The sequence below is a fragment of the Hemicordylus capensis genome, chromosome 3 (genome assembly GCF_027244095.1).
Source record: "Hemicordylus capensis ecotype Gifberg chromosome 3, rHemCap1.1.pri, whole genome shotgun sequence".
Lineage (NCBI taxonomy): Eukaryota > Metazoa > Chordata > Lepidosauria > Squamata > Cordylidae > Hemicordylus > Hemicordylus capensis.
In genome coordinates, this window is record NC_069659.1 from 108,880,623 (window position 1) to 108,905,540 (window position 24,918).

Sequence of the window (24,918 nt, forward strand, 5' to 3'; positions counted from 1 at the left end):
AATTTTCATACTTTAGCGTACTTTTTTTTACTGCTGCTGCTGCTTTGTGTTTTGTGTGTTACAGTTTTACATAGGTTTTAAAACTTTTAAATAGAGATATCTTATTTTTATATTTATATTTAATATCTGTACTTTTTCTGTTTTAATTGTGCATTTTTAAAATTATATTGTAAACTGCTTTGGGATTATTTCAATGAAAAGTGGTACAGAAATAACAAATAAAATAAATATCAGGGCATTTTTCAACAGAAATTATTTTGATGAAAAATGGATCCAATATATTTTTAAAAATGATTAAATGCAATGCCACTTTGTATTGGCGTTGCATCAAATCTATCAGAGAATCAGGAGGACATACATTTTCTGAGGATCTGGCATTCCCCGAAAAAAGTGGCTGCCCAAAAGACAGCAGCAGCCATTCAAGTCACTGCCTTTTTCTCTTTCTCCTCATCCTAGAATGCACCAGTACAGGAAACAATGTCATGATGATGTATCTTTTTCCTGGTGCAATGCTGGGGCTGGGGGTGGGGTTATCAACCCTATAACTAAACCTATTAGTTAACCCTATAACTAAACCAACCCTATTAGTTATCAACCCTATAACTAAAATGGCATTCCCTATCTATGTTGTTTATATGCAACATAATTTTATCCCACCTTTCCATCCTCAAGCTGGCTTACCATCATTATTAAAAATAAACAATACAGGCTGACATCCAGAGCAACTGCCTGAGGCTGTAGCAGGAGCTGCATCCTCACAGGCAGATGCTTTCTTAGCAGTGCACCATGCATACATGGGGAAGGGGAGCCCTCAAGAACATGTTTCTGGAAGGCAAAAAGCACTTCTGTAGGCCCGGGAGAATAGCAAAAAATAAATAAAAAAAAATCTCTCCCTCCCCACATGCACATGCTCCACTGCTCTGAAAGCTTCTGGCTGTGTTAAGACCTCCTGCATCCTCCGTCCATTGCTCTGGATCTTAGCCATTGATTTTAATATTGATTTAAGCCACCACCTTCAAGTGGATGGAAAGGTGGAATAGAATAGTACCAGCAGCAATAAATGGCAAAGCTTCATAAAGATGCAACAGCATTAAGCTGTTTGCTATTTCTTTGTCGTAGTTACGCAGAAGAATTCAGGCACTTAACAAGAAGCACCTGTCCTATTATATCCCCACTGCCCAGAGCACAGCCATCTATTTCATGTTGTTTTGCTCTACAAGTGGATGCTGCAATGGTACCACCTTTATGCTCAGAACTGTAGTTCCTGATTTACTGACTTTAAATCTGCCTGAACAACAAGACAGCCTTATTACCCCTCCCAAATGTTGTTTTTGTTTTTTTGCAAGTGAAAGAGTTTCCTAGTGGTCACAGTTAATGTATTTTAGAACTGTCCTCCCCTCCTCAAAAACAGGTGGGTACATCAGGCAGGTTGTTGAAGCTGATATTGTGCTGCTCTGCTTAATGTTTGAGGAATATTATTTATTTATCTATTTCTTATATTTGTATGCCACCCCAAACTTCCATCTCTGGGAAGTTTGTTTGTTTGATGGATGGATGGATGGATGGATGGATAGATGGATGGATGGATTTCTTTTGACCTCGCTTTTCACTTTAATTATCCTTCAGCCAGCTTACAATATATTGTATTAATAAAAAAACAAAAGCCCAAACCTCTATCACCCCTGCTAACTGAGCAAAGAGGCACCTTTTAAAAGTGGCGATTCTCTTTATTTAGTAGGGGGGGTCTCTTTATTTATCACCCCTGCTAAATGAGCAAAGGGGCACCTTTTAAAAGTGGTGATTTTCTTTATTTAGCAAGGGGAGAGGAACTGGCCCTATCCATCCCCAGCACAACATCCCCACCACTTCGGGAACTTTTGTTGAAAAGCAGTATATAAATATTTGCCATATCCGTATCAGGCCTTAGTAATTTGGCCAATGGCAGAGGTCAGAGCACATTTCTCTTAGGTTCTGCAGTCTTTGGGCAACTAGGAATTGAAGCAAACTCTTATTTGAGGCAGAAGAAGATTTTCTTCAGTTGCTCCTTCTCTGTTCAGTGGCTACAGCCAAGCTGGACTTCCCCTTGCCATGCTTTCTTTCCTTCATCTTCCATGGTTGCCTAACCTCTGACCGATGGCAGCTCTCAAACTACAAATGAACAGGCAAATACAAAATGCTGAATGTATACCTCAGCCAATTACAAGGTACATGCTTTTTCCAAAACAGAAATTAATCTTTCTGTTGAAATAAGTAACATGCTATATAATCAGTCTCCTGAATATAAAAATAAATTATGTGAACAAAAACATGCAGTAGACTTTGACTTTATTAACACATTGGCTTGAAGATCAAAATAATGCATTTTGTATATACCAATGATAAAAAAATTACAAAACCACCCTAAAACAGCAAGAGTAACAGCAGCAGCAGCAGCAAAAAAAAAAAAAAAAGATCTCAGCTGCCATAAGCGAATGCATGCTTCTGAAATAGGATGTCAAGTAAGGAGGAACATTAAGACCTACCATTCTTAATATAGGTGCAATACAACTTATACGTTACTTTCACATCACAAAATAGAAGTGTAATATGAAATAGAACATAGCAGAATAAGACAACCAGTACCAACAACACCTATAGACAGACCATATATGGTACACTAAAATATGATTAAACATCAGCTTCTCCACTTCTTCAGGCTGATTTCCATCTCTGTCTTGTCCAGGTTATTCACTATGTCCTGCTTTGGACACAATGTTAGTACAGGTAAAGTAGTTTTCTTCCAATGACAGGTGGGTACACCTATCATTTACCTAAACACACTCACACCCCTATCCATGTACTTGTCACTTCATAAAACATGAGAAGACAGGTCCTTGCCCTGAAGGACTTATCTAAATATTAGGACAAGGAAGACAGCAGAAGGAGAGGCAAATAGAAATGGGGGAAACAGGGAGGAGCATATGATTATTTCAGTTACATGCACTTAGGCTTAGTTTCAATAGTAACTATAGGGGGCTTGTGTCAAACACTTCATGGGCAAAGAGGCACCTTTTAAACATGGTGATTCTCTATACTGAGTAGGGGGAGAGCAACTGGCCCTATCCACCCCCAGCACAGTACCTCCAGTGACTATTGCTGGTGTCTATCTTATGTTTCTTTTTAGATTGTGAGCCCTTCGGCAACAGGGAGGCATCTTATAAATTAATTAATTAATTAATTAATTAATTAATTAACAAACTAATTAATTAATTAATACTACTTATTAAATACTTAATTAGTTAATTATTTCTCTCTGTAAACCACTTTGGAAACTTTTGTTGAAAAGTGGTATATAAATTGTTGTTTGTGTGCCTCTCTCTTAGATTTGCACTTTCATGTGCACTATGTCAACCCATGAGTCTTAAGGAGGAATCTGGAGGAATAAAGGGCTAATACAGATACTATACTTAACTCTTGGTGTTTTGTCATTCCAAGTGATGTCTATATTTGTTGTATTTAGTCACACCATATGCACACACAGAGATGTGCTGAGTTTCTAATTTTCCACTTCAGGTATCTAAGTTATAAAGCCCATGATGACCTGGGGTGTTCTCATGGTGTTATGGTTGGTTGTATTATAGGCATGTGGGATGCTGCTCTGTTTAGCTGCCAGAATGATTAGACTTGTGGAGACTATTTAGGATTTCAGTTGTGGCTTTCTCAAAGTACTGGCAGGACAAAGTACTGGCTGGCTTTAGGCCTAGGAACAAGGAGAAGATGAACGGGGTAGGAGGCAAAGTGGTGATTCTCTTTCTCAGGGTGGAGTGGTCTGGAAAGGGGGAAGAACGATGCTGCTGGAGATGGGGGTGGGATTCAAGGGGCAGAAGATGAGCCTCTCCTCCCCGACCCCGACCATGAGCTGGCCCAGCAGCAGAGATAGAAGCCTCCATGGAAGACATTTCTTTTGAAATACGTATTTTTAAAAGAAATACAGTATGAGATTCAAGAACGATTTCTCAAGTTTGTAGATTGTAGCAACAAAAAGGGAAAGGAATTGCTCAGTTGATAACTGATACATTGAAAGAACATGCTATTCCTCTCAGTGATTGTGGAGCTTAAGCCTACGATAATGGGGTAAATATGGCTGAAAAATACAACAGCACACAAGTAAAAATACAAGAACAATGCTCAACAGCAATTTTTTCACCTTGCGGTTGTCACACACTCAACTTATGTGAAAATGATGATGCTGAATGCATACCTGAAGCATTAAACTTTTTCAGAACAATTCAAACTGTGTACCACCTGTTCAGTTCCAGTCCTAAGTGGTGGGAATTACTATGAAACCATATTGATTGTTCTCTTCATGGTGTGTCTGAAACAAGATGATCAGATCGTGTTGAATGTGTAAAGCCTTTTGCAGCTCATTTGCCTGGCATTAAATTGGCACTGGAAGATCTCCTAGAACTAAATTTGACAGCCAAAACAAGAAATGAAGTCCATGGAGTGTTATTATATGTGACATCTTTTGCCTGTGTGTTAATGTCAGCTGTGTGGTACAAAATATTAGCTAGCATAGATATTTGCAACAAGGTCCTCCAGGCTAGAGATGCCACACTGGATGTTGAAGTAGCAAACATAGAAACTCTCCTTACAGATCTGACAAAACTTCGAAACAACTGGAAATGCATGTGGAATGAAGCCAAATTGGTTGCGTCAAACCTAAAGATAGAAATAAAACTCTCCCGTAGATGTGGTGGAGTTAGGCGCAAGAGGGCAAGGCCGCATGATGACAGCACACCTGATGCTAACTTGGAGGAAATGAATGACACAGATGATATGCCATAAGAGGCCTACTTCAGAAAGTATGTGTTCTACATTTTGGTAGACAAAACTATAGTAGGATTAACTGTCAGCTTCAGTGCCGTTAATCAGTTGGCAGAAAAATTTGATTTCTTGTGGAAATATCTCACCATGTCTGAAAGTGATGTGGAGAGAAAAACTTTATCTTCATCAGAGCAATATCCTGCTGACCTTAAGGGTGATGATTTTGGAAAAGAAATGTAACATTTACCCTCAGTACATAAAGCAAATTTTGTAAATGCACAGTTAAAACCATTAGATCTGTTGAACTTGTTAACAGAGTACAGACTTGGTGACCTGTTTCTAAATGTTTGTGTTAGCTTAAGAATACTCTTAACAATTCCAGCAACTGTAGCTTCTGCAGAGAGGTCATTTAGCAAACTCAAACTGATTAAGAATTATTTAAGGTCTACAATGTCTCAGGAACGTCTTGTGGATTTGGCCAGGCTAAGTATTGAATCAAATACAGAACAATTAATGTTCATGCTGTGATTTGAAATTTTTCACACACAAAAGGCCAGGAAAGCTCTTTTTTAAAGTAAATACTAAGCCTATCTACCTTTAAAAAAAACGTTTTACTAATAATTATGTCTTCTGATGATCTGATCCACATTGCAATATAAAAGGATATTTCAATGTGAATTCTTTCTCCTTATCTGTATTTTAGCATAAACAAAGATGTTCAAATCAAATGTGCTTTCTTTTCTCTGATTCTGTTTTATTTTATTTTATTTTATTTTATTTATATTTATCATGGAGGGAGTATGGGAGCATAAGGCCTCAAATGCAGAAAATCAACAGAGTACTCCATTCTACCCCTCTCTCATCTTCCATACCCATTTTGGCCTTACAGGCTACAGCTCATGGCATAAAACTGTAGTGGGGGGAAAACAGGATGACTAATAGAGAAGGGAAGGGGGCCCAAAAGAAACTTTGTACCCCCTGATAAAATTCCTCTCAGAGGCTCTGAGGACCATGCCTCCACCCCACCAGGATTCCTAGAGGCGTATTCCCATTGCATGGCATTCTGGACGTGCTTGAGGCAGCTTATAGGTGCTGCCCTATTGCTGGCAAGCACCTGCTGATATATTTTTAAAGGTGCCTCTTGTCAACAGCCCCTCTCTGACACTGACCTCACTGGCCACTACTGCCATATGTGAATGGACCAAACAGAAGATTCCATAGGTAGAACATTGCTTCAAATGCAATACTTTTTATTCTATTCATGTTACACTTTCAGCTGCTAGTTATCAAAGACTGGTTCACGCATGCCATTTATCATGATTTCTCTACACTAGATTTCTATACTTCTGTATTTTAAATATTCCACTTCTATTCTATTTTATGTACCATTCCATTGTACTTTAATATTCAATTTCTTATCCAGTATTCCATTTCCTATCCTGTAAAATCCTATTTACTTTGAAGTATACTTAGGGCGAGTTCAGACTACTCGCCGGAAGCAGTAAGAACAACTCCAGTGTGTGTGTAGGTAATATGCTGATGGTTGTGTTGTGTGAACCTGCCAGCGTCAGCATATTCCACATGACTTCAGGTTCAGAACGTGACATGCTAAAAAGGCCAGCTAAGGGAAAGGTAGACATATACTTTTGAAGACATTCCTGTATGAAATTGATATCTGCACAAATGAATACCTGTACTAAAATAACTTTTACAAATCTATCATATTTCTAGTTCTGCCATCTCACATATAGTGTATTTTGGTCTAAAAATGGTTAGAAGTACAGAATCCTCAAATATTCAACAGAAATACCCTGGCCTTTAGTGTTCAGTAGATGCACTTTGCAAATAACAACAGAACACTTATTAGGAACCAGTAGAGATGCTGCTAACACAATTCTGTAATTTGTGGGCCTTAGGTTTACCAAGGAATGTCCTAAAAGTATTGGGCCAAAACTCAGTCCAGCAAGATACGTAGGATCCTTCCATATGTAAGTCCTTTTAGGCATACTATCTGTAAGGAGCATAAAAGCATGAGTTGCTGGTAATCCCCAGCTGTGCAGCAGCCCTTAGGTTATTATTGCCAGCTGTTAGATGTAGAAGCAACCTTGAGAATTCTAGAGCACAGATGAGAGTGAATTTGCTTCTGTATAACCTCAAGCAAGCAGAGCAGAACAACATCCAATCATCTAAGCTCATTCTTATATGTTTCCAACAGACCCTTACTGTACAACTCAGGGAATTTGCCCAAATTACCTCTGAATAGCATACACAGATTTGATACTGAAAGATTTCTGGGCCTATAGTGGTATTACACAATGAAAGGAAGCATTTCTTTTTAAATTGTGTAATCAAAGCTGTCCATAGCTTTAAAAAAAATTAAAAATATTTGGTTCCGAAACGTCCTTTAAATTTTCCCTTGTTGGAATAGATGAGTATTGGTTTCTAGAAGGAAACGTTGTTCCATCTCATTGTTGTTCCATCTGTTATTATACAGATAGCATAATAATAGTAGAAATATAAAATATACATCCAACAATAAATATGTCAAGCAAGAAGGCACTTGTGACAATTAGTTACACTTTGGAGGGAAGTGTAAGGGATGGGTGAAAGGGTACAGTTATTTACTTAATCACTCCCAGAACATAGACATCCACCAGATGGTCAAACATGGACCTCCAAATCCTCACTTTATGTTCAGCTTTTCAGTCCCATACTGTGGAATGTTAGCTAAGTATACTTAAAGCAAGTAAGTGGAATAAGCATTCCTGTTAGGAAACCTGGCTTACAATCTGAAGAGTGATATAGCAAGTCTATATGAGGCAAATCATTATACTTGTGGCATTGGATAGATAAATTATCTCATCCTTAACTTTTATCCCATTTATTCAAGACTTATAAAATAATTGTTTTTCTTTGGGGGATACATACCATGAATCTCACTTCCTACTATAAGTTGTTGTTGTTGTTCACATGTTTTCTAGGATCATATTCTTAAAAAAAAAAATCAATATTGTTCACAGACCTGCCATGCAGATGCATAATACATGAGACTCTGGTTGGTCATGCATTCTGATCATAATACTTCACCTCAGGAAGCTGCCCTCTCAGCCCCCACAACCTCAATGAATATTGATATTGGGCTTATTTATTTATTTGTGTATTGCATGTTAGTATAAATAGGATGTACGATTTTAGTGAATAGTTGTAATAAGTTGAGAGGGTGGGGTAAATCAGTGTATTGCTACTGCTGCTATTGTGTTGTTTTCTTGTACATTGTATTATTTTCAATGCTAAATTATTTGTTTAATAAATTATTATTAACAAAAAAAAAACCCTCTGCATTAAATAATTCTGAAGGGTTGAAAGAAGCAAGTCAGAGGGTTGTTGTTTTTTTCTTTTAGAGATATTCTTTTGTGCCATGCATTGGAATGTTTGCACAGACCTCTGTTTTCTAGTACAGCTTAATGATATCATGAAGTGATATAGACAGGGGTCATCCTTCCATCAGGCAGGATGAGATGGCTTGCCTCTGGCTGCAAGAGGGATATAGGGGTTGGCAAGTGCTGGGGCCCAACAGCACCACAGGCACCAGCCCAACATCCACTGTCACCCCCACTTCCCCCAATTTTACTCTCCAGATTAACCTGGAAATGCAGAGCTGTTCTGCCAAGTGGGACCTTTGCCTCCACCCCCAGTATTTACAGAGTAAGGTCTTCAGTGGAAGGTGCATACATGGCGGTCACGTGTGTCCTGACGCTGTGTGCACAGGCTTCAAAGAACAGCACCAGAGGTGTGCATGGCCTTTGCTAGAGCAAGTGCCGTGTCCGGAAAAGCAGTGGGGCAGCAGCAAAGCAGGTAAGGACCTGCTTACCTGCTTCTTAAGGGAATCGCTTCCTGCCCTGCCCGTGCCTGCCCAAGCCGTTTGTGCACATCCCTAACACAGGGGGAGGGGAGCGATTTTCACACACACACACACACACACACACACACACAAAGTGCTATTTGGCTTCCAGGAATATGTCCTTGAGGGTTGTATGACCAATGTCTAGATTCCTAGATGTTCATCTATAGGCCTTACAACTAGTTTCTATTTTTTACCAGACATTCAATAAAGCTTACTGCATTATCGAGATCTGCTTGTTAGGAGGGCAGTGCATTCTCTGCTTTGCTCATATGAAAGAAATGGGTCATTTGCACATGAATTTTGTGGCCTTTAAAGATGCTGAAGTGGTTTGCCATACTCATGACCATTTTACACCTGCAACATAATTCATTTGCGTAAGTTGTAAACTGAGCCAATTGGTCTGAACATCTTTCCTCTAAATCTTTTTGCTTGATAGTTCTGCAGTAACAGGATGCCATTTGGAGTGGAAACTTTTTGTGTGTGTGTTTTTAAATGAACACAGCTGTACAAGCACAGTGGTAGCATTTCCATACTTTTAAATCCTAATAAAAGTATAATCCCAGAGGCATTTAGTGGCGAATTCTATTTCTACCAACCCTATTCCAATTTGCTTGGTTATTCATACAGTTGCTTGGAGTGGTGTGTCAAATTTCTTCCTTCCCCATTATTTTCCTTCTATGTTTATGTACTTACATAAGCAGTGTGATCTAAGAATAAGAAGCTTGCAGTTAAAGGCTGATGGGCTAGTGACCTGCAGCTGCAATAGTCTTCAACTACCTTATTTTCATTCAGACACATTCAAACACAGCTCTTCCATTTAGATTTTAAACGTTCTTTTCACTGGTTATTTTGGGATCGCTTGCAGGCCTACATGATTAGCAGCTGTTTCCATTGTCACAAGCCTGGTGTAGCTATGCAAAGGTATATGGGCATCTTTGCTCCCTAATTAAAGCTCTTCAGTTCATCTTGCATATTATTCATAGCATAAATTAAAGCAGATCAATGACAGTCAGTGGCAGCTTGGCAAGATGAGATGTTATCCTCACTAAGCTTGAATCTTAGGGGTAATTCACATATGCAGAAACATACTACTTCCGTCATCACTTAAGCCCTGTTCAGACATTATTTTAAAAGATGCTGTACTGACATACAGTGTCTAAAGTGGGGCCAGAAGTCCTGCCCTGACCTGTCACTCTCACCCCTTCACTAGCAGCACTCAAGATCACAAAAGCTGCAGCCATCACAGATATAGCATTCGCCTCTTCAGATGAATGCGACTGTTACCGTGAGCAGCCCCAGAGAGGGATGAGCCCCAGGTGGGCTGGAGTGGGACTTGGAGCCTCATTTTAGACACTGTACATACATAGAGCATCTTTTAAAGTAACATCTGAACAGGGCTTTAGTTAACGGTTTTAAGCAGAATGCATACACTTCCTCTAATAAAAAGATTGTGAGGCTATTCTCACGATGGGAGAAAAATGGGCTAAAGGAACCCAGCCCGGTTTTCTCTCATTTGTGAGAACCACCAGGCTCGCCTGCAGGCCCGGTGGTTCTCTGGTGGCTAGCCTGCCAAAGAAGCCCTCCCCTTAAAAGGAGTTAGTGGAGTGAGCACTCTGCTAACCCCGTTTCCCTGATCTTGAGTTGCCTCGGCCTGGCTCCGTGCTGCAGCGACTTGTGGGGAGACCCCTGCCAGGAGGCTACACTCACATGGGGCATCCTGAGACTTCCAGGGGCCGGGCGGCTCCTGATCCCTGCAGCCCCTACTAGCTCCATGACGGATCCATTAGTCGTGTGAGTCGCCAATCTGGCCACTCAGTAACGAGCGGCTGCTCATCTGCAGGGAGAGTGTGCTTAGCAGGGTCATAGCTAGGGGAGAGGGGGCTTGTGTTCATCCCTCCTTCTGGCAGCCCCCCAGAGTGAGGGAGATAATGAAGAAAATAGGGAGGGATGGAGCTGGGGACCCTCAGGAGCTGGGGGCCTGGGTTCTTTGAACCCTTTCGCTTAATTATAGCTACGCCCCTGGTGCTTAGCCCACTCTCCCCGCAAAAGCCTCCCAGGCTCTACACACGAATCGTGTGTAGAGCCTCTGTGATTGAGTTAACAGTGACAGCATCCTGACTAACAAATCACTGGTGCAACAGGAAGAAGCACTGGTGCTTCTGAAAAGTTCAGGTAATTCAGTTCCAGTTAATTCTGACAACCTCTCCTTCCCCAGGAAGCACTCCATGCCACCTTAAAATATGTTCCTGGGGGTCATGCAGCCCTCAGGACATATTTTTGGGTGTCAAAGAGGGTTTCCAGGGGAAGAGGACATTGTTGAAATCGTGTGTGTGTGTGTGTGTGTGTGTGTGTGTGTGTGTGTGTATACACACCCACATGCACATGCACACATCAAATCAGTCCTGCTACACTGGTGCTGTACCATTGCAATCATGCTTCATTAGTCAGGATGCAAGCCAATGAGTAAAGTTTTCTGATGATTTTTATTTTATTTATTTATTTATTTATTTTATTCGATTTCTATACCGCACTTCCAAAAATGGCTCAGGGCAGTTTACACAGAGTAATAATAAATAAATAAGATGGATCTCTGTCCCCAAAGAGCTCAGAATCTAAAAAGAAACATGACAGACACCAGCAACAGTCACTGGAGGTACTGTGCTGGGGGTGGATAGGGCCAGTTACTCTCCCCCTGCTCAATAAAAAGAATCACCACATTAAAAGGTGCCTCTTTGCAAAGTTAGCAGGGGTTAACTAAGCATGATCCCTCTATTATGACACACATCATTATGATACAATCCATTTGTATTGAACATGAATAGGTTAATGATGGCTGTAAGGAGCGGGGGGGGGGGCCAAAAAGGACTGTAGAGTCCTTTGCACAATTCTGATTGACAAGGGCAAACTTTTATTATGGGACTACAATCCCATCCCACACAATTTAAGGAGGTCAGCTGAGGCTCTATTCCTTGCCCCATGCCTTTCTGGTGCCAGAACTGATTTGGACTCAGTATCATTGCTGCCTATGGATAATATTTTATCCATAATATACTTGGGTGATTATCTAGGTATTTCAATAATTATTCTTTATTGGTAATTTTCTGAAATTTTGCTTGTATTTCATAGTACATTTTATCATATTCCAAACTTATTGTATCATTCATTCCAATGTTAGACACTTTTAATTTCTGTCCACTTAATCTAATCTCTGGCAGAAATTGCAGCTTAAAATTTCACAGAGAGATAATGACCTTGATTTAAGTATTCTTTGCTTTAACACATCAAGAGGGTGTTATCAGAAGTCTATCAGAGTTTTACTCTGAAAATCATATTTTTTAACATTCTCTGAATTCTAGCATCGGTATCTAGCACCTCCATTGCTTAGGACAGGTCTATACGATGAGACTATTCACGCGAGCAACTCAACCCAGCCTAGGGCAGCCTAGCTTGGGTTTGGGCTGCTTGTATGGAGTTCTGGGATTGTTCCCTATTCTGGCACTTCTGCCCTCACTAGCCCGACTTTGTAAGCCAGTGTTTAGCTGAGGTTAAATGAACCTGCTACCGCCAGATTAAAAGGCACCCCCTGGCCCACCGCTATTTCCAGCAGTGGGCCAGGGTAATGAGTGGCCATGCCAAGCATGTCAGCTGCTCCAATGAGAGCAGCTGCCATGCTTATGGCACAGGACAGTCTGGTATGCAGGAGGGGGATGTCCTCCCACTCCTGGCTCCTGCCTTCCCTGCAGACCTCTGTGAGCAGTGGCATGGGGTCGTGTGCACAACCTCAGTATATGACTAGCAAATGCATCTCACCATCAATATTTCAAAGGGTTCCTCCTGGTTTGGGTGCCTGACAGAGGCTGGGGAAAAAGAGGGAGAGTCCGAATGACTAACCTGCTTTATGTGATTTCTGATTAACATAAGGTGCTTGCTTGGCAGAACTGCTATATAATAGACTAGTGATATATAGTTAGTTATCTAGTAGATTGATTGCACTGGATGAACTGATGAAAGAGAAAATAAATAGCTGATTGGAACAAACAAAATGACTGAGGCAGAAGTTCTATACACACTTAATTGAAAGCCGGGCTCATGGAACTGGAGAGGACTTCCAAGAAAAACATTCCTAGGATTGTGTAATGAGAACCTCACTGTGTCCAAGTCCAAGGGTTCTTGGGCTCCCAGAGGTTGTTGGACTACAACTCTCATAACTGTCTCATACAACCAGCCTCTGACTATTGTAATTGGGGATGATGGGACCCAAGGTTGAAGACCCCGATCCAAGTAGTTCGACTACATCTGGAACTGCTCACCTAACAAGTTCAGGCATAAACAGGTTTCTACTCAGCTTCTTTATTGTTCAGTGGATTCTTCACTTTGCTCTCAGTTCCATTCCTCCTGGATTCAAGTTTAACTTGTAAAATCACTAAAATTAATCACAGGATTGGAACTTGCACACTTTGCCACTGTTTTCAGTTCCTTCAGTTAATGCACATTTTTTTCAGAGACATAAAAGTAGAATAAGGTTAACTGAAGGAACTGAAAGCTGTGACAAACTGCCCATGTTTCAGTCCTGGAATTAATCCTAGCAATGCATGATAAAACCCTGCAAAAACGTGATAAAGCCCTGCAAAAAACCCAAAAACAAACCAATTGTGTTGTGATTGCACACATAACGGTATTAATATTTTTCTTGTGTGCTGCAGGATGGATGTGTGTACTTCTGTAGTATAATACTATACAAGATTGTTTTTTTCATGGTAATTCATCAACACACATGGTATCAAGCACCTCAAACGAATCATATCTGGTCATGACTGGTTGTTGTTGTTTTTTTTATTGGCAGGGTTTCATCAATACAAACCTTTGCACCAGCAATGTAGAAAGAAGAAAATGTAAAAGGAACTCAACACTATGGCAAACTGTGTATGCACTGAATTCTGTACAAAATTTTGAAAAAGAAGGGAGGAAAACAGTGCAAGATTCCCAAAGAAGACAGGGGCTGACATACCATGCAACGGTATGTCAGCCTAGTGACTTCACATGCACTCAAGGTGCATAAATACCACCAGTGTGGAATCTAGGACCGGGGAGACCCGAGTTCAAATCCCCATTCAGCCATGATACTATCTGGGTGACTCTGGGCCAGTCACTTCTCTCTCAGCCTCACCTACTTCACAGGTTTGTTGTGAGGAGAAACTCAAGTATGTAGTACACCGCTCTTGGCTACTTGGAGGAAGAGCGGGATAGACATGTAAATAAATAAATAAAAATTAAAAATAAATAATGTTACATCCCCAATGGGCTTGCTCTCATATAAAGTCATTTGCACAACTTGCATGAGTTGCAGTTTGTGTGTATGCAACATTACCCAGGCTGATTTACTGCTGTGTAGTATGTCTACCAGGAGACTTCAAAACTCCAAACTCTGGGAGAAATTTGGATGAAGATAATTTTGGAAGCATATTCAACCTCATGTGCCCAGAACAGGCCTGTTTTATGCTCCAGGCCTTCACAGAAAATTCAAACCTTTCAATCAAGGTGAAGGATTCTCTCTTCAATGTGGAATATTCGTTCATCCTACTATTTAACATGTGTATTGTTAAAGCTAATACAGACCTGTATCAAAATTAGTTCTCAGAAAATGTGCTTATAAAGAACCGTGATGAAAAGCATAATATCTTATGGTGTTCTGCAGAGAAAAACACCAGAAATTGGACAAAAAATACAGCCAGACTCCGAGCCCTGGAGTAAAGTGTGGCAAACGGTAGCTGGCTAGCTTTATAAAGCTTTTACTTTGGACTGCACAGATAAAATCCCAGCCAGCTTTCTAAAGAGATGGCTTTTATAGTGCCAGTTCTGTTGGACCACATTTCTTTAAGAAATGATTGGCCAACCATCAGCTTTTGTCTACAGATAGAGTTTATTTACAGCTTTGTCCAAGGAGAGAATCCATTTAAAGATAGTCATAATTGATGTCCTGTCATAATAGCTCTACTATATATGAAATCTTCTATATACACCCAAGTACCCTAACATGAAAGCCTTATTTCAAAGAGACAACATAAGGATGAAATCCATACAACTGGGTTATATTTTTAAATATTTAAAACCAAACTGTGCTGAGTGCCCATTTATATTTTAAAAAAAGCTAAAACCAATATTACTATACAGAAGCACACATTAGTGATATTACTACAGTTGTTGTGAATCTATTATGTGGGCTTCACAGGATAATACCTATTTTAAGCATATTTTGCCTGGCAGAAGCTGTGTTAATTGTTCCTAGTTGCAGCTGTTAAGTTGTCTCCCTCCTTCCTTTCTCCCTGCCTACTGCTTCCCTCATGAGAAAGGAATTTAAAAACTGCTGAGGTATTTGGTTTGTATAAATGACTGAAGACAGTGTATTGACACCGAAACTGGTTTTGTTTTAATTTGTAATATCAGTGGATGGTATTTTATGTCTTGCATAATAAAGAGGTCTTGGTGGAAGAATTATTTTAAGCATATGGGATTTATTAACTTGACTGAAACATACTAGTGTACCATGGGAAAGTGGGGTCCCATACCTATATCCACAAAAATAATTTACCACCTCAAAAAAAAAGTAGGAAAACCACAACTGAGATGAAAAATAAATCCTTTAATTTGTCCTACATGCCTCCTGAGCAAGTAAACAAATCATGTGAGAATTGTTATTAGCAACGTTACTTGATTGTGAGCCTGTTGGTGTTTTTATAATGACCTTGTGATGATAATAATGATGGGGAACTAAAGAAAAGAAGATGAGATATTCAATATGGTTACAATCAATCTAAGCCAAGCTTACAGATTTTTTTTTTAAAGCACATTATTGTTTTGGGCCATTTGGTTATGCTTCTGAAGTTAAATAATGACTTCATGAGATTAATTTGACATAGAGAAATAGATTTTAAGTTAGGACTTTAGTGCTAAAGTTAGGAAGCTAGGGCTATTTAAGTCTATCAGGGTCACCTGCTCTTTTTCTAGGTCAGTTCTTGAATTATGTTAATGGAATATTGCAACATGATCCATGCAACAGGGTCCGTTGTAACATCAAATGAGATATTGGGGTAAAACCATTAAACTACACACAGTGGTGTAGAATCCAAGAGTTGTGCTTCAGCATTCTCTCTCATATTATCAGGGATCCTGGGATATATACATTGAGTCACAAACTGTAGTTGTGTACAGAGCACTGTACCCTGAAACACTGCAAAAGCAATTTGTATATTGTTTCATAGATGTCCCTAAAAAATATTACTATACAGTACTTGGATCATGCATCGAGAGTGCTGTTGAGCTAACACTTAGACCCTTCTCATGATCTATGAGAATGACTTGAAAGGGTGAGGGGAGGAAGCATACCTCCCCCGCAGACGATCTTCTTCTTGTTGCTGGAAGGCTGGATTGGCCACCCAGAAAATTGCCTACTTCTGCCAGTAGCTCAGAGGGTTAGGGCGCCAAGACGTATCGCCCCCACATTGCCCCCCCCAAAACTCTCATAAGGTTGGAGGTCAGAGAGGGAGAGGAGAGGAGAGGAGAGGAGAGGAGAGGGGTGGTAGATTCTGTCAGCTTCCCTGACCTCTCCTGATGAACAACATCTCACCCAGTCTGCACATTCCTGACTTTGCCAAGGTTTGTGCTTGCAGTCCTGGACCTTCTGAAAAACAGCTTGCTTGCAGATTGATTGCTATCCTGTCCCACCTACGCCTTCTACCTGAGTGCTTGACTTATCCCACTTGTCCCTGAGGACCAGAGCTCTCTCCTGAGAGGGGAGATTTATGGAGCCCTTGGGAGCATAAGAAAGAAGACACACCAGAGGCATAGCTGACAGATCACCTGCAGGTGGCCACCAAAGGGGGGTGGCCTTTGGTGCCAGGCCTTTGGTGTGAGACTGGGGTCTGGGAGGGAAGTTATACTGAGGCGAGTTTGGAAGTCTGGGTTAAAGGTTGTTAGTCCTCCTATTATTGGGTTGTGCCAGGCCATTTGTTGTCATGTGATTGGATTCTCTTAGGCAAGGTGATGGGTGGCGGGGTGTCTGGCAGCTCTGGGGCAGGTATCACTGTTGTGGTGGAGCATAGAAGAATTAGCATTGGCAGAGCAGCTGGCCGTTGCAGGGGAAGGAAAACCAGTAATTTAGTAACTGTTTCCACTTCTGGATGCCTTGTCAGCTCTCTAGTCTCGGAGCAGTTCCAACTTCCCACAGAACCTAGCCTTGCTCCTTTGCAATGCCAGGTCAGTTCAGAAAAAGACTGAAGTCATCCATGATCATGGAGGAAGGAGCCAACTTGGCTTGTATAACTGAGACCTGTATGGGCTAGGCTAGTGGCCCAGTTTGGGCCCAGCTTCTCCCACCAGGCTACTTTGTTGTGGAGCAGGCTAGGGGAGGTGGGTGGGGTGGGGGTGGAGTGGCTGTTGTCCATAAGAATACCATTTCCCTTGCCAGGGCCCCTGTGAGCCAATTTGCCTATACTGAGTGTGTATTTCTGAGTCTGCAAACTAGGGGTAGACTGGGGATTATGTTGCTGTACTGTCCACCCTGCTGCCCAACTGACTTCCTAACTGAGCTGACAGAGCTGGTCTCAGAGATGGTGTTGGAGTCACCCAGACTCTTAGTGCTGGGGGACTTCAATATCCGTTGTGATGCAGTCTTGTCTAGTGCGGCTCAGGAATCCATGACAACTATGAGCCTATACCAATTAGATTCAGGACCAACTCATGTTCCTGGCCACACACTCGATTTGGTCTTTTGTTCGAATCAAGGGGCTGTTCTGTGGGTGAGGGATCCTGTGGTTTTCCCATTGTCATGGGCGGACCACTACCTGGTCAAGGTTGGTTTCACCACCACAACCCAGCCCTGCAGGGGTGGAGGACCTATTAACAGTCCACCTGAGACAGCTGCTGGACCCAGTAGGACTCCAAAAAGCCATGAAGGGTTTTGATGTTGGTGCTGTCAGTGATTCTGTCAATGCCCTGGTGGGAACCTGGAATAGGGAACTCACCAGGGCAGTAGACATGATTGCTCCTAAGTGCCCCTTCTGACCTGTTTTAAAATTGGTCCCTTGGTATACAGAGGAGTTGTGAGGTCTGAAGCAGCAAAGTAGGTGACTGGAACACAAGTGGAGGAGAACTTGGCTCAAAATCGACAGATCACAGCACTGAGCCTAATTAAAGGTATATATGGAAGTGGTGCATGCTGCAAGAAATCAGTTCTGGTCTGCATGCATTGCTTCTGCAGGTTTGCGTTCAGCAGAGTTGCCCCGGGTTGTGAGAGGTTTGATTCAGGCTCCTTCCATTTCGAAACAGTCCCCAGAGACTACGCTCTGCTGTGATGCTTTTAATGGGTTCTTGGTGAACAAAATTGCTTGTATTGGAGGTGACATGGACTCCACTGTTTTTGCAGAGTCCATTAAGGTACTGTCCAGTATTAGATTGGATCAGTTTCAATCTGTGATGCCTGAGGATGTGGATAAGGTGCTTGGGGCGGTGTGGCCTACCACTTGTTTTCTGGATCCTTGCCCGACTTGGCTACTTCTATCTAACAGGGAAATTGTTGGAGATGGCCTAGTTAATATCATTAACTCATCACCGAGAGGGGTAGGATGCCTCCTTGTTTGAAGGAGGCAATGATTAGAACACTTCTTAAGAAGCCTTTTCTAGATCCCTAAGTGATGGATCGTTATAGGCTGGGCTCCAATCTCCCATGGTAGGGCAAGGTGATTGAAAGAGTGGTGGCTAACCAGCTCCAGGCAGTTTTGAAGGAAACCGATTATCTAGATCCATTTCCTAGTTGGAGATAGGAGGCACTGCTTTGCAGTGGTTCTGCTCCTATCTCTCAGGCAGATTCCAGATGGTGGAGCTTGGTGACGGTTGCTCTTCGAAGTGGAAGCTATTATATGGAGTCCCTTAGGACTGCATTCTCTCACTTATGCCTTTTAACAGCTACATGAAACCACTGGGTGAGGTCATCAGGAGATTTGATGCAGGGAGTTATCAGTATGCTTATGACACCCAAATCTGTTTCTCCTTATCATCATCATCATCATCATCATCATCATCATCATCATCATCATCATCTAGCATTCATTCCATAAATGCCTGCCTACAGGCAGTAACGGGCTGGATGAGGGATAACAGAATGAAGCTGAATCCAAGCAAGATGGAGGTGCTCATTGTGGGAGATTGGAATTTGAGGGCTGATCTTCCTTCGCTGGATGGGGTTACACTCCCCCAGAAGGAACAGGTACACAGCTTGGGAGTGCTCTTGAATCCAGGCCTCACTCTGGTATCTCAGGTAGAGGCTATAGCCAAGAGTGCTTTCTATCAACTGTGGTTCATTCAACAGCTGTGTCCATTCCTTGAAGAGAAAGATCTCAAAACAGTGGTGCATCAGCTGGTAACCTCCAGGCTTGACTACTGCAATGCACTCTATGTGGGGGTGCCTTTGTAAGTAGTTCTGAAATTTCAGTTAGTTAGCAGCCAGACTGGTCTGTGGGGTAACCTGGAGAGACCATATTGTACTGGTGACCCATATGTTTCGGGGCAAAATACATAGTGCTGGGGAGACCTGAGTTCAAATTCCCATTGAGCCATGAAACTAGCTGGGTGACTCTGGGCAAGTCACTTCTCTCTCAGCCTAACCTACTTCACACGGATGTTGTGAAAGAGAAACTCAAGTATGCAGTACACTGCTCTGGGTTCCTTGGAGGAAGAGCAGAATATAAATGTAAAATAACTACTACAACAACAACAACAACAACAACAGAATTAATGTGAAACAGCAAAGAAAATTAAAAATTGGACTGTGCCAGGTGACGATGAACTGCATGGCTTTTGGCTTAAACACCTAACAAGCCTTCATAAACAACTATCAAAACAGTTCAATCACATTTTGCAAGGAGGTGATATTGAAAAATGGCTAACAACTGGGAAAACTCATCTCATCATGAAAGACCCAGCAAAAGGTGCAGTTCCAAGTAATTATAGACCGATAACCTGCCTGCCAACCATGTTCAAATTATTAACTGGAATAATAGCAGATGAAGTAATGCAACACTTATTAACTAACAAACAGCTTCCAGTTGAACAGAAAGGAAATTGCCCGAACACCAGAGGCACAAAAGACCAGCTGCTGATTGACAAAATGATTTTAGAAAACTGCAAGAGAAGAAAAACAAATCTAAGTGTTGTATGGATTGACTACAAGAAGGCCTTCGATTCATTGCCTCACACATGGATACTAAAATGATTAGAAACAAATGGTGTCAGCAAAAACATTCAGATATTTATAAAAAAAAACCAATGAGCATGTGGAGTACACAGTTAACAATTAATGGCGAGACACTTGGACAGGTTAGCATTAGAAGAGGCATTTTCCAAGAGGACTCACTATCTCCTCATTTGTTTGTAATTGCCATTACCCCACTTTCAGAAATACTAAACAGAACAGGCCTTGGATACCAAACATCTAAAACATCAAGTCAAATCAACTATCTGCTGTGCATGGACGATCTGAAGTTGTATGGAAAGTCCCAGTCAGAAATAGAATCACTGCTAAACACTGTCCGTATATTCAGTAGTGATATAGCAATGGACTTTGGACTAGACAAGTGTGCTGCATTAATAGTGAACAGAGGGAAAATAAAAAAAAACCAGAAGGAATAGAACTACCCAATGGAAGCAAGATCAAGAACCTGGAAGAGAAAGAACCTTACAAATACTTGGGTATTCTCCAGGCTAATAACATTGCACACACTGAAGTTAACAGAAAAATTGGAAGTGAATACATCAGGAGAGTTAGAAAAATCCTGAAGTCCAAACTCAATGGCGGGAACACCATACAAGCCATAAACACCTGGGCTATACCTGTTATCAGACACACTGCAGGAATAATATACTGGATCCAGGCAGAGCGAGAGACGCTAGATCCTAAGACCAGGAACATAATGACCATCAGTCATGCTCTGCACCCCCGCAGTGATGTAGATAGGCTCTACCTCCCTCACAGTTCAGGTAGAAGAGGAATGCTGCAAGTCCATCAAACAGCAGAGGAGGAGAATAGAGGCCTTGAAGAATATATAAGGGACAGTGAAGAAGATGCACTTAAAATTGTCAAGAATGAGAAACTATTCAACACCAATGAAACAAAGCAGGCCTACAAAAAAGAATAAGTCAAGAACCGAGCAGAAAAATGGAGAAATAAGCCCCTGCATAGTCAATATTTGCACAATATAAGTGGAAAATCAGACATCACCAAGACCTGGCAATGACTTAAGAATGGCAACTTGAAGAAAGAAACGGAGGGCTTAATACTGGCTGCACAAGAACAGGCACTAAGAACAAATGCAATAAGAGCAAAAGTAGAAAAATCCACAACAAACAGCAAGTGCCGCCTTTGTAATGAACAGAAATTGGTGGGACCATAAAATTGAAAAAGTTGAAGAAAATGAAGATGTAAAAATATTATGGGACTTCCGACTACAAGCAGACAAACATTTGCCACACAATACACCAGATATAACTGTAGTCAAGAAGAAAGAAAAACAAGTTAAAATAATCGACATAGCAATACCAGGGGATAGCAGAATAGAAAAAAAAGAAATAGAAAAAATCACAAAATACAAAGATCTACAAATTGAAATTGAAAGGCTGGAGCAGAAAAAGACCAAAATAATCCCAGTGATAATTGGTGCCCTGGGTGGAGTTCCAAAAGAACTTGAAGAGCACCTCAACACCATAGGGGGTCACATAAATCACCATCAGCCAATTACAAAAAGCAGCTTTACTGGGAACAGCCTATATTCTGCGACAATATCTATCATAACCGCAACAACATTGATAATAAAATCCAGCCATCCCAGGTCCTTGGGAAGGACTCAATGTCTGGATAAAAACAAACCAGTCAATAACACCTGTCTGACTGTGTAAACAAGAGATGATGATGATGATGATGATGATGATGATGATGATGATGATGATGATAGGAAGAAGAAGAAGAAGAAGAAGAAGAAGAAGAAGAAGAAGAAGAAGAAGAAGAAGAAGAAGAAGAAGAAGAAGAAGAAGAAGAAATGGAAAATCAGACATCACCAAGACCTGGCAATGGCTTAAGAATGGTTACTTGAAGAAAGAAACAGAGGGTTTAATACTGGCTGCACAAGAACAGGCACTAAGAACAAATGCAATAAGAGCAAAAGTAGAAAAATCCACAACAAACAGCAAGTGCCGCCTTTGTAAAGAAGCAGATGAAACCGTGGACCACCTAATCAGCAGTTGTAAAAAGATCGCACAGACTGACTACAAACAAAGGCATGACAAAGTAGCAGGGATGATACACTGGAACATCTGCAAAAAATACAAGCTACCTGTAGCCAAAAATTGGTGGGACCATAAAATTGAAAAAGTTGAAGAAAATGAAGATGTAAAAATAATATGGGACTTCCGACTACAAACAGACAAACATCTGCCACACAATACACCAGATATAACTGTAAGTCACCCAGAGAAGAAAGAAAAACAAGTGAAAATAATCGACATAGCAATACCAGGGGATAGCAGAATAGAAAAAAAAGAAATAGAAAAAATCACCAAATACAAAGATCTATAAATTGAAATTGAAAGACTGTGGCAGAAAAAGACCAAAATAATCCCAGTGGTAATTGGTGCCCTGGGTGGAGTTCCAAAAGACCTTGAAGAGCACCTCAACACCATAGGGGTCACAGAAATCACCATCAGCCAATTACAAAAAGCAGCTTTAATGGGAACAGCCTATATTCTGCGACGATATCTATAACAACTGACAATAAAATTCAGCCATCCCAGGTCCTTGGGAAGGACTCGATGTCTGGATAAAACAAACCAGTCAATAACACCTGTCTGACTGTGTAAACAAGAAATAATAATAATAAGGCCCTGAATGGCTTGGGTCCAGGCTACCTTAGAGAGTGTCTTCTGTATGTTCTCCATCGCACGTTGAGGTCATCTGGAGAGATCTGTCTCCAGTTACCAGTGGTATGTCTGGTGGTGACTCGGAGCCAATCCTTCTCTGTTGCTGCTCCTGGCCTATGGAATGCACTCCCAGCAAATATCCATAATTTAGGCTCATTGTTGGCCTTTAAGAGAGCCCTAAAAACTTACTTTTTTGGCCTAACCTTCCAAGTTTTTAAAAATATTTTTGATTGGTTTTAAATCGTCCTGAATTGTTTTAAAACAGTTTTTATATTGTTTTAAGCAGTGTGTTTTAAATGGTGTTTATTTTTATGTTTTCTAAACTTGTGCACCTCCCAGAGCCTTTCGGTTAGTCTTGAAATGAAATAAATAAATGGTCCGTGCGAGTGTGCAGAGCATTATGAAGATCCCCACCCCCCTCAAAGCCAGCCAGGAACCTCGCAGTCTGCCAGCCCCAGTCAGGACTGGCAGACGATCCATAAAATGAGGTTAGGAGTGTGCTCCAAGGGTGGCTCCAAAGGCAGCTTTGCCACCAAGGCACCACTAGGATTAGGCACAATCCTGGCAGTACTCGCATGCAAGCAAAACCAGGCTGGGTTTCCTTAACCTCATTTTGCCTGTTTGTGTGAATAAATTCACTGATTTTTTTTATCCATAAGAGTCCTCCCACATTTAGTGATTCTATCTTCTTTTCTCTAAGGGATATGTACTTTTGTTAATCCCGGTAACTTTATCTTAATACTAATGCAATCAAAGTCTTAAGTCAGGGCTCATAATGGTTCTCTTCCTAAGGGTAAAACGAGCAAAACCCACAACTCAGGTGAAGTTTCCACTCAGCTTTTAGTGGGTTTATGCCAGCCAACCCTCATTTACACACACACACACACACATACACACACACACTGATTTTCTTCAGAAAATGTATCCTTGAAAGATGTATGGTAGGGAACCAGTGGCAGCGAGAGCTGGCTGACAAGGGCAGAGGCCTTGTAGGCCATCTGCTTAAGGTCAGGCATATCCATTGCTTCTGGTGTGTGTGGAAATTGGAGTTCTGAGTGAACTGGGCCAGGAAGCCCTGGATATTACCATTCCCAGAAGCATCCAGGCCTTAAGCATGAGGTATACATTGTCACCATGGTCACTAGCATCCTGCCTCCTGTTCCCCTGCCTTTTCAAGTTATGTTTGCTTGGGAAAGGGGACTGGAAGGGAGTATTGAGGATTGTCCAAGCTTTGAGACACATAGCCAATGGGGATGTGTGAATCAATTTGAGTATTTGTGTTGACAAAACAAATTGCTCCTGTGCTAGCTGGCCAGATTCAGGTCCAAAACAAATCACATGAGTTTCAGACCCCACACCCCGCCCCATTTGTAGATTTGGACCTCCATTTTGTGGTGATCTCTCTTGTTGTCCCCATTTCCTGTCAGGAAATATTTTTGAAAATGGGTGACTTACAGTGTGCAATGATTGGCTGGCAATTCTCCCCTGGTTCCAGATTGGCCCATTTCCATTCAAATCTTGTGTTGCCAGGCGTGACTGACCCAGCATTGGCTAGGGGAAGGGTCAAAGAAAGGACAAGGGTGGGAGGACTTTGAAGGTGGGATTTTCAAATGTACTTAAGGAGGCAGACAGTCACCATTCTGCCTTACTGCCTTGTGAGAGAAGAGAGTGGGGGAGGGAGGAGGCGCGCAGCAGAGGAGCTTTGCTTTGCTTTGCATTACCTGCCTGCTGCCTGGAGTGGATTCTCTGCTTTTTGTTTCCTGATAGAGGAAAAGAGAAGAGGATTTTTTTTCCACCCCCTTCCTGCTGATGAGAAAATCACTGCCTACACCTGCTGTCTGTGCAAATCAATTCAGACACAAAATGATTTTTACCCAAATCTACCTGTTTGGGGTGATTTGTGGACAAAACAAATCACCCCTGTGCTAGCTGGCCAGATTCCGACTCAAAACAAATCAGGCGTGATTTGATTTGGGTTACTGGGATTAACAAAAGTACATATCCCTTAGAGAAAAGATGTGGGGGGACTCTTATGGATAAATAATCAGTGAATCCATTCACATGCACAGGCAAAATGGGGCTAAAATTTGGGTACAAATAGAATAAAAAAAAATTGCCTCATTCACATCCCTAATAGCCAGCTAACTGATGCAGCACCTAATTCAGAGGGACAGGGCACACTCAGGTCCAGCCATAAGGGCAGAAGGGACGAGGGAGGAAGGGACATCCCAGTGAGCAGATGGCTG